We start from the raw sequence: 14,794 nt of genomic DNA, 5'->3' as shown, positions 1-14,794 counted from the left end.
TTAAATTCTCCCTTACTAAGCATAATGTTAGTTCAAAGTGTAATACAGTGGGTAATGAGGTGACATTTCATTCTTTTAGGCTTTGAGAAACAGTCATCATAGAATGAAAGATTCTGTCCTTGGGTTTGGATTGACAACAAAAGGGTGGAAGTGAATTGTATGTGCCTTGTTCTCTAGGTTATCAGGGAATGGGTTTGCGGCTTCCTGAGCTGTGTGTTCTGATGTGACACTTCAGAGTTTTGTTCCAGAGTTTTGTTCTAGAGATGCAGAAATGCAAGGAATCTAGCCAGGTATCCCCAGGCACTGTTGATGTATCCATTTACCAATATGTATTTGTTACTATTTTCTGGAAATATCTGTAAATGCTCTTGGTGCATTTTTTTAAAATTTTTTAAAATTTTATTTATTTATTTTGAGATAGAGAGAGGGAGGAAAAAGGGGAGGGGCAGAGAGAGAGGGAGAGAGAGAGAATCCCAAGCAAGCTCTGCATCCCAGCTCAGAGCCCCATGCAAGGATTAAACTCATGAACCGAGAGATCATGACTGGAGCCAAAACCAAGAGTCGGTGCTCAACTGACTGAGTCACCAGTCAAACTGACAGATGCCCCAGTTTTCACCTCCATTTCAATGTGCTCTCAATGGCATTGTACACAGGGACATTGAGAACAAACATGAAATGCTGGCAATCATATTTTTCTAGTCAGTGATTGTTTACTCATCTATCCATCCACTTACAACATATTTATTAAGCATCTATTGTGTGCCAGGAATCATTTCGGACACTGGGAATTCAGCAGTGTCAAATCCTTGCCTTCAAGGTGCTTGCATTCTAGGGAAGGGTGAGAGAGAATAGCCAAGGTCAGTTACGTATGCGGTGATAATGCACAGAAGGCTAGTAGGGAGGGTAGAATGGCTAGGAAAGCATAACTGAGAGGGGTGCTTGAACAAAGACTTGGAGGAGTTTGGGAATGAGCTGTGTGGAAGAGCCTTTCAGGAAAAGGAAACAGCAGATTGGGCTCTGTGTTGACAAGAGAGTGTGTGGCACATGTAGGCAGAGCAGGAAGGCCATTGTCATAGCTGCAGGGGAGTGAGTGATGGGGAGTGACGGGGGAATAGAGCCAGAGAACAGGGAAAACCAAAGGATATCTTGGTAAGGAATTTGACTTTACTCAGGGTGGCATGGGAAGCTAGTGCTTGGTCTCAGACAGAGGAGTACAGAGCCTGATTTTCACCTTCCTGGGATCGCTCATGCAGCTGAGTGAAAATAGACAGAAGGGGTAGGGAGACAACACAGGTCAAAGTAGAGAGGACAGTTAGGGCACTCCTAACATGATCCGGGGAGGGAGGACTATGACTTGGATGGGGATTCTGGCCTGGTGGTGAGAAGTTGTTGGATTCTGGAAATATCCTGGAATGTAAAAATGGTACATACAGTCTCTCTGAAAAGTGGTTTGGCAGTTTCTAAAAAACAAAAACAAAAACAACCCCCCCCCCCCCAAACAACAAACAAACACAAAACCCTAAATATACACTTATCATGCAGCCTAGCAATTGCACTCCTGGGCAGTTATCTACGAGAAATGAATACTTATGTTTACACAAAAACTTATACAGGGTTATTCATAGTGAATAATAGTGAAAATAGGTGAAATAATAGTGAAAATAATAGTGAAAAATAGGTGAAATAATAGTGAAAAACCGGAAGCCACCAAAAGGTCCTTCAATAAGTACATGGTTCAACAACTGTGGGACATCCATACCATAGAATACTATTCAGCAACTAAAAAGGAAGAAATTAGTCATACATACAATAATTTCTTAAACTCTTTTAATGTTTATTTACTTTTGACAGGGAGAGAGAGAGAGACAGAGCGAGAGCAAGCAGGGGAGGGGCAGAAAGAGAGGGAGACACAGAATCTGAAGCAGGCTCCAGGCTCTGAGCTGTCAGCACAGAGCCCAATGCAGGGCTTGAACCCATGAACCATGAGATCATGACCTGAGCAGAAGTCGGACGCTCAACTGACTGAGCCACCCAGGTGCCCTGATACATACAATAACTTCTACGGACTTCATGGGTAACGCTGAGTGAAAAACAGCCAGTCCCAAAGGATCACATGTTGTGTGGCTCCATTTACACGACTTTATCAAAATGACACAATTAAAGGGATGGAAAACAGATTAGTACTCTGCAGGGGGGAGGCATTGGGGGAGGTGGATGTGATTATAAAGTGGTGGCATGGGGAAGTCCTTTGTGACAATAGACCAGCTCTGTATCTCGCTTGCAGTGGTGCTTACAGGAACCCACATTTTTTACTAACTGGCATGGTACATGTACCCCAACGTTGATTTCCTGGTTTTGATGTTGTGCTATAGTCATCCGTAAGATGCAACCTCAACGCAAACTGGGTGAAGGGCACGCGGGATCTCTGTACTATCTTTGCAACTTCCTGTGAATGTATAATTTCTTCAGAACAAAAAGTTAAGCAATATTATTAGCAGATGTGGGGAGAACCATCAGGGGAGGCAGGGAATGAAGAGGGTTCCGAGGGTCAGGCAGAGTTGTGGTTCTTTCGTGGGGTCTTCTGCATTCTTTGGCATTCTTGATAGCATTCGTGGTTCCTTTTCAATTTCCGAAGTTGTGTGAGGCGTAGAGCCCTTTAATAATAATAGAAGATGCTGACGAAGGCAAAAAATAAGCAGAGTCAACAGAGTTTGCTGACCAAGCTGATGTAGGGTAAATGGAAAAAGGATCTAAAGATTACTCCAAGAGTTTTGGCCTCAGCAACTGAAGAATTCAGTCGCAATTAACCGTAAAGGGGCTAATTTGGGGTTATGTATCAAGAGTTTAGTTTTAGTCATGATAAATTTAAGATGCCTATTTGACATCTTTGGAAATCATTAGCACGGAAATGGTATTTCGAAATACAAATCCAGATGAGATTACCAAGGGAGTGAATACGGAGAATTTAGGGCCGAGCTTGGGATACTCCAACATTTAGAGATTTGGGAGATGAAGGGCAACCAGGAAGGAAGATCAGGATGGACTGTCCGGACACATAGGAGAAAAACTGGAGAAGAGCCAGTGAAGAGGAGTTAAAAAAAGATAGTTAAAGCCTGTCACAAAAACTGCTGAAATGTCAATGCGACAAAGACAAAACCATAGTTTTAGCAATGTGGCAGGCAGCGGGGACCTTGATGGAGCTTTGAGGGTAAAAATATGAGTGGCATGGATTCAAGTCATGACGCAAAGGGTTAAGTTCACCGCTCGTGAAAACTTCTGGGGAAACTTTGCTAGAAAGGGAAGGAGAAAATGTGGAAGTAACTAAGGAGAGGTCTGGGTTTTTAAAATTTTTCCTTTTTTAAGATGGGAAGGAAAGGGTACGTCGTGTCTGACGGAGGCATCTAGTTTAAGAAGGAAAAATGGATGCTGCACGAGAGAGGAAAGAACAGCTGAAGAAATGCCCGAGAAGAGGCAGGAAAGCCTGGGATCTAGCGCGCAGGTGGAAGCCCTGGCCTTTCTCGGGAGAGAAGGAGGGTTCGAGGGTACAGACATAGATAGGCGGGGCAGCGTGCAGAGGTGTGAGCTCGCAGGAGTTCTCTTGCGGTGGACCCTGTCTTTCCAGTGGAAGAGTAGGCAAGGCCACAGCAGCTGAGGGTGAGAGTGGGTAGGTGGGGCTGGACGTTTGAGGAAAAAGGGGAAAGTGGGAAGGAGAGCCAGGAGGGGCGCCCCAGAGGAGACTTGCATGCTTCTTGGGCAGCACGGAGTGCCTGTTAGGGTGGGTGATCCTGAGTGTGGCCGTGGGGCTTTCAAGCGCACCTTTGTTCAGCCACAGCGCGGACGCTGTATGCAGTGAGATCTTTCTACCATTATTGCCGTGTATCTGTCGTCGCAAGGGCTGTACTTCCCGTGTAGTCAAAGATTCTACATCCTGCAACACTTGTGACCTTGTGTCTCTCTTTATTCTTTGAGCTGAGAGGTTAATTTTGAAATCATGGATTTTGGAGGAGAGAAAAAGGGAGAAGAGACCATGCCTCATGAGGGGAGGTATGGAAATCATAGTCAGGCGAACAGGAAAAAGAACAGTTGCATATTTCATCAGTGAAGGAACGTGAAAGGGGTTTAAGCCACTAACATGCAAACAATGGCCGTTTTAGCTAAATGAAAGAGTCGAGATATTTTTACTTGTGTTACATTCACTCAAACAAATATTTATTGAGAATCCAGGCACCGTGCTATGTCCCAGGGATGTGACAGCAGATGGTCACTGCCCTCGAAGAGCTGTAGGTACTGTGCAAGCAGAAATGTGAAAAGCGTGGCGAGTGCAAAAAAGCAAGGCTGGAAATACACATTTGGGAACCAGCAAGGGAGGTACTTGAATCCCATCTGGGCAGTGGGTGGAAGTGATTCAGAAGGAGGCTGAGCTCAGGATGCTGGTATTGAGATTTACCGGAAAAGGGTACCCAAGTGGCGAGCCTGGGGTGGGGGTTAGAAAGGCATTCGTGCAGAAGGTGAGAACAAAGATGATGGGGCAGAAGGAGACAGAAGCAGGGAAATAAGGGCTCCCTGGGAGAGTCTGTAGGGCTTGTGGTCAAAAGGCCCCAATGTGAGGACCAGAGTGGAGAGGAACCGTGGGTGAGTAAGGACGAGAAGAGACGGGTGGGAGTAGGTTTTGACCTCGGCCCCGCGTTTTATTGCAAAAGCTGTGTTCCAGCTGCATCTTGTTGCAAGGCTGTCTGGGACCTCGGAGGGAAAGCGGAACTGACCTGAAACAGGGAGGGAGGGGAAGAAAGTCAGCTTACTGGTAGATGTAGCTTCGAGAGTCCCCAGGGGGTGAGGCTCAGCACTGAACCTGCCTTTCTCGGCTGCCTAAACCTGGATCGGAGTTTGTACAACTTGTCAGTAAGCTGGTGGGGAGTGATGGAAGAACCCTGGACTAGACAGACCTCGGGAGGCTTGGGTTCCTGTCTCTGATGCAAACCCATTGGGCAGGTCCTTTACCTCTGCACCCTACTTTGCTCATCTGTGAAACAGGCTCAGATTAGTCATTCCCAAGGAATGTTCTCTTGTGCTGTGTGTTAAACCTTAGTGCCTCGAAGGCTATGGTATTTCATTCCTCCTGGATGCCCAAGTGCTAGAGGCCTTTTGCATGCATGTGACCTGTCCTAATCCAGGCCTCTGGTGTAATGCATTTGTGACCCGTCTGCACCTGGCCTCCTATTCTGTCGTTACTTAGTGTTACTGGTTGCCACGGAAGATTTGGTAGTTTTGCAGAGAGGATGCTGGACTGTCAGACTTGCGGGTGGATGCCCTGACAGGAGGGAGGAACGTGTGTAATAACCATGCAGATGATGATGAAGATGATGGTGATGAGGATGGTGATTCTAATAGCCAATGTTTATTGATCACCTACATTTAAAAAAAATATATTATCACATTTAATCGTCACAACAGCCCTCTGGTATAAGCATTTCCATGATTTGCTTATACCCGTGGTTCAGAGAAGTGAGGTAACTTTCTCAAAGTCACACAGCATTTGAATCCATGTAGTCTGGCCATGGGCCTTCCCTTCACTATCACAGCAGGCTGCCTCCCTGTGTATAGGACTGACAGCCATGAGCAGAGTGTGTGTATTGAGGGGAGAAAGGGGAAAGATGGCTGAACGTTGAGTCCATCATTCTTGCTGTTCCATGGTAGGCTCCCAAGTACCTAATGCTACCAGCAAGTTATCCTCTCTGTCAGTTGACTGGCTGAAAACTTTAAGGGTTAATAACCAGTGCAAGATGAAACTTCCAGCTGTACCAGCAATGTCATTCAGCCAGGACAGAATGACTTTCCAGGGGTTATGGGCCTTCAACTCATTTACAACGATGCAGGGAGTTTGGAAGCTGCACTCTTGCCTCACCTTCCTCCCTGGCTTTGGAGGGCGCCCCCCTTGCCCCCTTGTTACTTCAGCCTCCTCTGGCCAGACAGGAAACTCACCACGATGGGACATCCTGTGGGTCTGTTTACAGAAGGGAAACATGTAATTTGGAAGCAGTTACAAGCTGATTCTGTGACCGTTCATGCCATGGAAGGTAACCCGTTTGTGTTGTACCTGACAGCTTGCAAAGCGCTCTTTTCCGATACAATTATGGTTAACATTCACTGAGTACCTACTAGGTGCCAGGTTCTGGGCTAGGCAGTTGTGTGATTTCATGCAACCCTCCCAGTAACACTTCGAGTCTGGTTTCATCGTTATCTCCATGTTACAAATGAGGAAACTGAGACACAACAGTTAAGTGAGTTGTTTAAAGTCACATGGTTAGTATAAAAGGGATTTGACTCAGGCCAAAATGATCCACTATAAAACAGGAATGCGGATTTCCCGTTTGTTTTAAGGAAATTTCCTTTGTTTGTCAAATTCAAGATGTGGCAACAGGGTTATTAGAAGTTTTCGGTTTTACGAGGGACTCTAACTACAACTTGAACGATGAAGAACTTTTTCCTTCGTCAGAAATCAAAACCTCCTCTGTCCTGCAAGGAATCTTTAATAATTTTCAGGTCTTTTCGCTAGCATGCCTTGGGTCATTTTTGTAAATAATTATCCCTTTGTTAAAAACGTCCTACAGCAGAGGTCAATGGGTAAAGGAAAGAAATGACACATTTCTAAAAATCAGCTTTCCTCTTTCAAGTTCTTTTCTGGCCACTTCTTTTTCCTGTTGTGTAATCAGGCAGTTTTCGGTTTGATGAGGCAAGTCTGCTGTATCCTTTTGCTATGGACTTCAGTGGTTGGTCTTTGCTGATGTTTGGGGGCCAAAATTAGGCGGAGGGCCCTCTTGGCCACGTTAGTCTCTGCTAGGCACTTAGCGTCCCCTTAATGCTCGGTAGACGTTAGTTATCGATGATGATAACAAGGTACACAACATTAGCTGTTCCTGCTGTTCAGCTTCCCTCTTAGGGGAGAGACAGCAAGAAGCAGAAATGATGGCCACTTCCCTGTTTAAAACAAGGCTCCTTGGGTGATGCAACTGTCCATTACCCTGTGAATAATCTATTGTGCTAAGAATGGAGGGACTAATTTAATTTCTCTCGTGCTACCAGGATCTGCAGTAACTCATATTATGATGCTACAGTGGCTTGCAGTTGTCTTGCTGGAGAATGACTAAGAATTTGGAAAATGTAATCCCTTGTGGTGATGCTGTTCATATATTTTTTTTTTTCACTCTGCTGACCAACATTCCTCTCCCTTAGCCTCCAGAACTCTTCATGAAGCCTGTGTGTGTGAAAGTGATTCCGGCTCTAAGGCGATGAGAGCTCTGTGCTTTCCCTCTTGTTTTGTTTTTTGTTCTCTGCCTCCTGATGAGCCCTGTGGCTGCCTGGACCCGTTTCACACGGTGGCTTCTAAGCCTGAGATGGATCTTCTTCTATCAGTGTTTTCACTCTGCTATAATTTCTGTTATCAAAAACAGTAGGGAAAGGCTTGACTTCTAAAACTTAGAGTAGGCTTAGAGAGTAAGTGAGCATATTTGCTAGTATGTGTAAGTGTTGGGATGCTGAAAGTGCTCAGTTTTTAAGCAATCCAGGGATCTGAGTGCTTTATAAATATTTAAGACTGTCTTGTTTGGACGTTTGAGAGACTAAAAGTGATGGGTAGATTGTGTGACTGCATTGATTGTTCAGTTCAACTCTTGTTCCAGGCAGTTGTGAAGGGAGAGTCTCCTGTTGGGGTCCGTGCGTGGGTACGGGATAGAAGAACCCCATTTTCCATGTTCAGACAGGGTGTTGTGCTCTGAGGAGGAGAAACCTACCCTTGGGATTTGAGGTGGCTGAGCACTGTCTGGGGCTCTGGGATCCTTGCCTGTGTTTGGGATGGTGCCAGGGGGCGTGGGGGGTGACTTTGTCCTTGTGCAGGATGGATTAGCTCCCTTGCTAAGTGACCTGGCAAATGGGTTGCAGAGCTTGGAGCATCTTGGCGGGGAGCCCAGGCTTGCTGGAACCTGTGGAGTTTAATTTTGTGTGTCAACCTGCCTACATGGGGCCCAGTTGTTTGGCCAAACACAAGTCTAAATACTGGCTGTGAAAGTATCCTTTAGATGTGATTAACATTTCGATCAGTGCACTTAGAGTAAGGCAGATTAACCTCCACGATATGGGTGGGCCTCGTTCAATTAATTGAAGGGCTTTTGAGAAAGCACCGAGGTCCTGGAAGAGAAAGGAATTCTGCTGGCAGTCTGTCTGTGACCTCGAGACTGCAATATCAACTCCTGCTGGAACTTCCCAGTCCGTCCTGGACCTGCCAGTTCCTACCATCACTTGAGCCAATGACTTAAAATGAATTGCTCTGTGTGTGCGTGTGTGTGCGTGTGTGTGTGTGTAGCTGTTGGTTTCGTTTCTCTGGAGAGCCCTAATACAGAACCCTACTGGATCCTCAGTGGAGACTTCAGCGTGTGTTTCTGACGCTGTTGGAGGAAATGTCACCTGGGCTTCAAGTGTGGCTGCCCTTCCAGGGTGGCCTTGAGTCCCCAGTTTACTCAGGCTGCCTTGTGGTTTGGACTTCAGCGTCAGTGGATTGTGATAGCTCATGTCCCTTTGGCTTCCAGCTCTCACGGGTGACAGATGGCTTGTTTGTATTTGCAGACTGGGATTTATTAGCCTACCCTGAGTATATGGCAATGTCTCTGAATCTCTGTTTTCTGTCTCTTAAGGATTAGGTAGAGAGGCATCATTGTTTAAAGGAGGTCAGTTGGAAGAGTCCTTTTAAAATGTTCTCGGAGAGCTAACATGTGTGATAAATATTATGCCTATTTAAATGATCTGACGAAAATATTCCTTTGTAACAGGGGAGAAATAGTAACCATGCAGACAGTTCCACTGATTGTGTCTATTTCAGTTCCCTTCATGTGCTTAGGGTGGACCCATCTGGGAAAAGCCACCTCCTTCGTGGACCTCCAGCGTCACTGGACAGACCTAAATGTGGCTGAGGGAGTTAAAGCTTCTTTGTGAAATGGAAATGACAGAACATATTATTCTAGAAAGTTCTCACACTTTCATTCATGACTGGACACAAGTTCTCAACTGGAATTGTCTCCCAGAGGCAAAAATCCCAGGCAGAGAGAGAAGTTCCCAGTTTATTTTTAAGGGAATGGTGCAAAAGAATAGAATCACCCCCGCCCCCAGCCCCTGCCCCGACAAGGCATAACACATTTTATGGTTCTCTGGGGAAGGATCCTTTCCCATTGCTTTTTCTTTGCTGTGTTTGATTTAGAGCATGCAGCATCTCTCTCAAGTGTGTTTATTCCTTTTGGTTAAGTAGTGCCTGTGACGTTTACAGCCTAAAAGAGTAAAACATATCTGTCATGTCTTAAAAAACCTAACCAACCAAATTGTCTTTGGAGACTTTTTGATTTCTTAATAAAATATATTTTAAAAAGTTGAAAAGCCCAGATTTTTAACTATGTATCTCAAAACAGTATTTTATTTTATTCAGGAAAAAATTTTAATGGATTAATCTTGCTTAATAATGTCTTTATTTTTAAGTTTTACATTACTTGAGGACCAGCCTTGGGATATTGTGATATATTAATAACATTTAATGTAAAATAGTTTCATCTGTGTCTATAGAACCTGAATATTTCCTAGATTTCACCAGCTTATGGGAGTCACCTGACCCAGGTGACTTTCCTGGTAGTAATCCTCTGGTGCTATGGATTAACAGCCACTTCTTTCAAGAGGCAAGCCCTGATGTGTCATGATTATTGTGTTCCTCGGGGAATCGTCCAGAAGACAGAGGAGGAGAGGGACCCTTGTAATACAGTCACTGCCTGGGGGGCTGCTGTCCTTGTGCTCTGCCTGCTGCCAGTCCCAGCTGTTGCTGGGAATCCAGCTGTCCTGGCCTCTCTGGTCCAGTAGAGTGGCCTCTGTGTCTCTACTTGGCATGCAAGACTTGGCCTTGACCTCTCATGAGCTGGAGCATTTATCCTTGGAGTTGCCATGGCCGGGAATTCTGCCTCCTGACCCCTTCGGCTTGCTCATCTCACCCTTTGGTCAACAGTAAAAGGCCCTTCCTTCTAGAGCCCCTCCCTCCGTTCTTGGCCATGCGGGTGTGTGGGAGCTGTCTCATGAGAGAGACTCCAAGAGATACAGCTATTTCCATTATTTTACCAAGTTCTTCTGGCAAAATTTGCACAGCAGAGAGGCTTAGGGTCTTAGAAATACAACCCTGCACATTAAAAAAAAAGTCTTTCTATATATTTCTCTCCTTTTTAGGGTGCATAGCAGTCCTGCTCCCATCATTTTTGTGGCCCAGAGGAAGAGTAAAAATGGAGACTAACATATAGAAGTCTAAAGACTTAAGAGTATAAATCAAGTGAACATGTTATATAAAATGTATCTTATCCTTTTATTTTATATTAAAGTTTTTATTTATTTATTTTGAGAGAAAGAGAGAGAGAGAGTGGCATGAGCACAAGTGGGAGGGGGGCAGAGAGAGAGAGAGAGAGAGAGAGAGAGAGAGAGAGAGATGGAGAATCCCAAGCAGAGTCCACACTGTCTGAGCAGAGCTGGACTTGGGGCTCAAACTCATGAACCATGAGATCATGACCTGAGCCGAAGTCAAGAATCGGATGCTTAACTGACTTGAGCCACCCAGGCGTCCCTCTTATCCTTTTATTTTGACAAATGTCTCTTTATTACAACAAATCTTCTATTTTAAATTTCAGCCTTTTAATGTTTCTGAATTTGTTTTATATTTTCTATCATGATTTTAGCTTGTTTTGAACCTCGGTGATCTAAAGTATAAAAAGATAAAATATAGTTTTACTAACAATGTAAAAGATTTGAACACATTTAAAAAATAAATGAAAATAAATGTAAACCCTGAAAAAACTCTTTTCATATTTTCAAAAGGACAATTTTTTTTCTGAAATATTAAAAAAGATGTACTGAAATTAGGAGATAAAATTCAAATTGGAATTAATGGCTATCATGCATTGCAGTGAATCTTTTAAATAGAGCTGGCATTAAAATTTTCTGAATATAAATTAAATCATTTAAATATGACCATAAAAATAAAACTATTATTACTTCTAGTGTTCAATGTCCATCTACTTGCTGGGCGTAAAGAAATGATATTTTGCTTCATGCATGTCATGTCTGGATCTCTATGTATAGCTTAAGAGTATAAACTTAAATATGCATAATTTAAGAGTAACACGAACTATTGAATACGGAAGGAAGTCCCTAATCTTCCACATGCAACTGTTGTGAATGGTGGTGTGCTAATTTGCCAGTGTCTCTAGAACCTCAATTTGGAACATGAAGAAAAGGAAGACAACGGATGCTTAGTAGCAATGGGAAATGATATGCTTTATTATGCAAGAATCCATTATTTCATAGTATCAGAGAGGATTATGACACGTTTTTTAATTTGTTTTTCACTTACTTAAATACTTGGGCTGCTTGAATCCTCCCTGTGCTCTGAAGCATTGTCAATCACTGAAACTGGCAGTGGCATAGACCATACAACCTTCATGGCATTTGGATACAGTTGTTGTGTCTTTCAAAGACAGGGCCAGAATGTGAAGTTTCCCTGGGGTTTGAATGGCATTAGTAATGAGAGCAGATATCTAAGATTGTGCTGAAATTCTGAGTCCTGGATCCCAAGAGACAGAGATACCCAGATGTTCTTTACTGAATTCCTTTCGCTTGGGTTCAAGGCCTTACGTGCCATCCAGAGCCTGAGTTTTGTTTTATTTTATTTATTTATTTATTTATTTATTTAATGTTTATTTATTTTTGAGACAGAGACAGAGCATGAACAGGGGAGGGGCAGAGAGAGAGGGAGACACAGAATCTGAAGCAGGCTCCAGGCTGTCAGCACAGAGCCCGACGCGGGGCTCGAACTCACGGAGCGTGAGATCGTGACCCGAGCTGAAGTCGGACGCTTAACCGACTGAGCCACCCAGGCGCCCCCAGAGACTGAGTTTTAAAGGGTGGGTGTCAGTTTATTGCCTTGCACTGTACCTGCTGGCACCTTCCCTTTGGGTAGTCAGGTCTTGTGCTAAGTCTCGCTCATCACACCGGCCTTTCATTTACAGTGCTTTTCTCTAGAGCATCTGTTTTTCTCTGGACCTCTCCAGCAGACATTTTTAACGTACATGAATATCGTTGTCACTGTTCAAATCCTTTCTTACGGAAATGTGGCTAGAACCTTTTTGCATGTCCCTGAACATCCTATGATGGTGAAAGATACTTCTTCTTAGGGTTTTAGGAAAGACCCTAAGTACTTCAGGAGAGTTGCCTAAATCCACATGCTGGCCCAGCACCATCCCAGTTTAATGTACCAAAAAAGCATGCTGTTACATTTAAATTATCATCTTTCTAAATGGTTTCTTCTCAACACTGTTGGTCTAAAAAATGACAACATATTCCAAATATTTCATGTGCTTTGAAGATGGTCTGCTCCTTGGTTCTTCTAGTGATCTTACTTCCACATAGGAGGTTGTCTCCACCCCCGTGTAAAAATAGAGACAATTTCTCCTTCTTGGGCAACACCCTCGGTTTCTAGTCTTTTGGCTTCTCTGAGAAGGCCTCTCTCCCCAGCTCATCTGTAGCCATGCAGAGCAGATCCCACTCAGATAATTTATAAGAGTAGAGAATTTAGGGGCCCAAATGATTTCTGGCTGACACCAAGCATTTGACTTTCTGGGTATCATTCGTCTGTACTGTATCTCTCACCAGTTGTAAACTCTGATTGTAATTCTTCTTCAGCCACCTGTTTTCACACCAGTGCCACCTTTTCAGCGCCTCCCTTAAGTGTCAATTTCACACCCCCTGGGGCCCTTCTTCCCTTTTCTTTCCCCCACCCTCCATATTGAAATTGGCATGGTGGCCTAGGGCAGGCCTTGAATCTTAGCTCCACCATTTGCTACAATGTGACTTTGGAAAACATCCACCCTCTCCAGAAGTGTCAGTTTCCTCATTTATAAAGTGAGGATTGTAATGCCTACCTCCTAGGGTGGTGGGCAGGATTAAATGAGACAATGCAGGTAAAGCACAGGCAGAGATCTGACACAGAAGGACAGTAAATAGTATCTATTGTCATTTAGAAATCCCTCCCCCTTGTTTGTCTTCAGGTTGTTTCACAGCTGTACCTGAACATTGGCTCCACTGAAGGAAGAGAGTTGAAAGGGAATTTGAATTTCAAAGCCGAACAACAGAAGCAACAGTGTTGCCATAATCTGCAGGCTCTTACTTGAACACAGAAAAGCAGGATGCCTCCTCAGAGATAAACTGCCTTAAGAAAGGAGATTGTTCCACGGATGTTATCAAAGCTTAATGAACTAAATATTGTCCTTCTCTCCAGGTATGGGTTTTGGCACTATTTCCATTTCCAATGGAGTTGAAGTTATTCATAGAACATTACCTTTTATAAAATCCTAACAAGCAAATCCCCACCAAATCCCTAAAATGGAAAAATTCAAACCCAGTCCATCTGGCTCTCACGCTGTCTTAGCCCTCCCCCCACCTCCCGATAATGGTTCCCCAGGGCAGTAAGGGTGGGCAGGCGGGCAGTGTGAGGACCTGTGCTGCTCACATGTGGTTTCCGCAGGAAAAGAGGTCGCACTTTGCTTATGAGGAAGCTCTACTTCTGGTCCTGCAGGCAGTTTGCCATCCCAAACCCAACCAGCCAACCAAACAACGCCCCCACCCCAAGAATTTGTACCTTAAAGGAAATAGAACTTGAGGTAAATGAGAAAAAAAAAATAACGAAAACATCTATTCAAAGCATCTGATGCCTTAGTGAGCAGAAGAATGACACCTTCCTGGAATTAAAGTAATTGAAGCTGTCTTTTAACATGTGAATTGTCTATCTCTGCTTGCTTCCTCTTAGCTTTACCGGGCACTCCAGAAAACTCACAGCGTTCCCTCCCTCCCGCTTTTAATCGCGCTGTTCCCAGGCCACAGCCCTCTCTGTAGCTGTCCAGGAATCCTAATGGTTCAAGGTCTTGCTGGACTTTCTATTTCTCCTGAGACTTCCCTTCTTCCTGCTGCCTTTTCATTATTCTACCATTTTTTTCAGTTACATTTTTAACTATGTAGGAGCAAAGACCATGTCTTGTAGTTTTAAAAGGCCACCTCTCTTACGGTGCCTGGTTATAGTTCTGGACACACAGTAGATGTAAATTGAATACATTTTATCTGATGTTTCGAAGACCTACCTTTTAGTTGACCAGAAAATAAGAAAATTTTGCCAAGTCTTTTATCCCTTTCAAAATACAATTTTTAATTAAAATGTTTAGTTTTTTATTTTTGAGACAGAGAGAGAGAGAACACGCGCGCATGAGTGGGGGAGGGGCAGAGAGAGAGGGGGACAGAGGATCCAAAATGGGCTCCTGGCTGACAGCAGAGAGCCTGATGCAGAGCTCAATCTCAAGAACCCTGAGATCATGACCTGAGCTGAAGTCAGATGCACAACCGACTGAGCCACCCAGGTGACTCCTTTCAAAATATGATTAATAAGACTTTGAGAAAAACCCTGCTTCCTTTATGTTTTAAAATTTCTCTGCTCATAGGATTCTCGGATTAATGCAAGGCTGCATCCTGGACAGTGAACATTAGAACATTACAACATTATACTTTCATGTAAGCAGGGAAGGGGGCCAGGTGTGCCTGAAAGTCATCTGGAAGAGTGAGGATGGTAGAAACACCAAACTAGAAAATAAAATTCGTAAACACTGTAGAGGTTTTACTGTTACCCTAAAGATCATTCCAAATGTACCAGACAACAACCTCAAATTCCCATGACACTAAACAA

General features: G+C 44.0%; 1 long non-coding RNA gene across 1 annotated transcript in view; it reads left to right on the top strand.

Moving 5' to 3' along the window:
* Positions 1–13,663, top strand: part of LOC125174652 (uncharacterized) — a 30,006-nt gene extending 16,343 nt beyond the window's left edge. The window contains exons 3-4 of the long non-coding RNA XR_007155491.1: positions 13,113–13,342; positions 13,589–13,663. This is a non-coding gene — a long non-coding RNA (uncharacterized LOC125174652). The remainder of the gene's footprint in view (positions 1–13,112; positions 13,343–13,588) is intronic.
* Positions 13,664–14,794: the final 1,131 nt, after the last annotated feature.

This window comes from Prionailurus viverrinus, chromosome A1, assembly GCF_022837055.1.
Source record: "Prionailurus viverrinus isolate Anna chromosome A1, UM_Priviv_1.0, whole genome shotgun sequence".
NCBI classification, from domain to species: Eukaryota; Metazoa; Chordata; class Mammalia; order Carnivora; family Felidae; genus Prionailurus; species Prionailurus viverrinus.
The sequence above is the reverse complement of the archived record's forward strand: the minus strand, read 5'-3'. Positions and strand labels throughout refer to the sequence as shown.